This window comes from Chrysochloris asiatica, unplaced genomic scaffold, assembly GCF_000296735.1.
Source record: "Chrysochloris asiatica unplaced genomic scaffold, ChrAsi1.0 scaffold00158, whole genome shotgun sequence".
In the NCBI taxonomy this organism is placed as follows: domain Eukaryota; kingdom Metazoa; phylum Chordata; class Mammalia; order Afrosoricida; family Chrysochloridae; genus Chrysochloris; species Chrysochloris asiatica.
In genome coordinates, this window is record NW_006408676.1 from 3,349,506 (window position 1) to 3,351,389 (window position 1,884).

Below are 1,884 nucleotides of genomic sequence, written 5' to 3' on the forward strand. Positions count from 1 at the left end.
TAACAGATGAAGTGATTGATAAATACACATATGTTGTTGTGAAGTGCCGTCAAGTCAGTTCCGACCCATAGCAGCCCTGTATAGGGTTTCCGAGGAGCAGCTGGTGAGCTTGAACCGCCGACCTTGTGGCTCAAATGGCTCTGTATTCAGGCACAATAACCCACAGTGCCACACTAACATATAAGCTCATATAAATAGAAACTTCACTGGTTTGACTTTTCTACAGAACCCCACCTAAGACACCAAAATAGACTTAAAGAGAAATTCTCCTTGACAATCCTGATCTAGTCACATTTGTAGCTGGACCTTATTTGAAAGCTTATCATGATGGTTACTACAAAGCAGATTTTGCAATTACCACCTCCACTGAAATGTCAAGAAGTGAGCCACTTCCAATAGGAACCACTGCGGTCCAGCAAGCCAAACTAATAACTTAATTACAGCCTACAAACTCAATTCAGGAAAATACGTGAATATTTACACATACTAAATATAAACTTTTGGAGTGATCCATGATTTTGGCATGCTGTAGAAACGGTGAGGGTTTATAACCTCTTCTAGAGCCATTATTATGAAAGGAAGTCTAGTGGCTGATCTTTTCTATGCTTTATTGTTCCCTTCTGAAATTGCAGTTATTAAAGTTTAATACCATAAACTAAAAGATGTCGCCCACTTGAAGATGTCTGAGGTAGCAGTCTTGTTAATGTAGAAGCAAAATAAACTATTTCTCAAACTTTGCCAAATCTTGCCTTATTGAAACCACACACCTTTAATCTTTTCATTTACAATGCCTCAGAGTTGCTTTTCTTTCACCAAAAAATGGCCTCACAAGATAAACCTATGGGATGAAAAAAGGCTGAATGCAATAAAGACCAGGCACAAAATTATGAATTAGGACAAATAATAAAATAGTTCTACCTAAATATCTATATATTTTAATTGAGATTTTTAAAAAAAGTTCTCTTCACAAGGACAAAAAAACTATTTAAAATCTTTGAAAAATATTGGTGGAAAATTGCCCTCAATACTTTACAAAATAAAATAAACTTTTCTAGAAAAAATTGACCATATTGAAAGCTATTACAAAATTAAGTTAGAGGAATCAATTGCTGAATTGATAATGGACTCTATAAAGGAACACCCTCAAGCAGTCCCCAGAAAAAAATTAATACGTTGGCAAGGACAGGAGTTTATCAGCATTCAACTAATGAGTTTTGGGCTAGACAAAATTGAAATTGGTCTTACCTAAATCTTTGCACTTGCCTATCATCAAATAATTACATGAGTTTTTATAGTCAAATCTTTATTTATCAGATAAATGAAAATGATAAACAACAGAAATATCAGTGGAAGGAGGACTTTTTTGAATCCATGATGTACTTTCCAAATGTTCTCAATATAATCATGACTGAGAAATGAGAATTAAAGTATTTAAGGAGTCACATCCCAAGTTTTGTGATCAAACACCTTTTTACTTGTCTCTACTTTTAGGAGAACTGATGATGGAGACTATCCAGGTTTGCTTATGAACAATTATAAACCTGCTGATCTAATCCCAGAAAGTCTTAAAAAGCACCAACATGTGGTTTTATCCAAGGTAAGAGAAAAATAGAGCAAGAAGGATGTTATCAAATTACTGATACCCGATTATTGTCTAAACCCAGTGGGAAATTAGTTTTGACCAAACACATGCATGTCCCTATGATGTGAGCTTTACATGAAGGTTTCCACCTTGGATGAGATTAAGTGTTGGTAATTTTAAAGAAATATTGATGGTAATACTTTAGTAAAAGGTGTTGCAGGCCCACTCCAGGGAAACTCAATTTATGTCAGATCAGGGCTCTGACATATTAAGGGTTTAATCCCACCCGTAATCCTTTTATG

The 1,884-nt window shown here is 35.0% G+C and overlaps 1 protein-coding gene and 1 pseudogene across 4 annotated transcripts in view; one reads left to right on the forward strand and one right to left on the reverse strand.

Moving 5' to 3' along the window:
• The window catches only part of LOC102835002 (opioid-binding protein/cell adhesion molecule-like), a 2,270,024-nt gene that overhangs the window by 754,510 nt on the left and 1,513,630 nt on the right, over positions 1-1,884 (reverse strand). The window lies entirely within an intron of this gene.
• The window catches only part of LOC102810785, a 190,283-nt pseudogene that overhangs the window by 186,231 nt on the left and 2,168 nt on the right, over positions 1-1,884 (forward strand).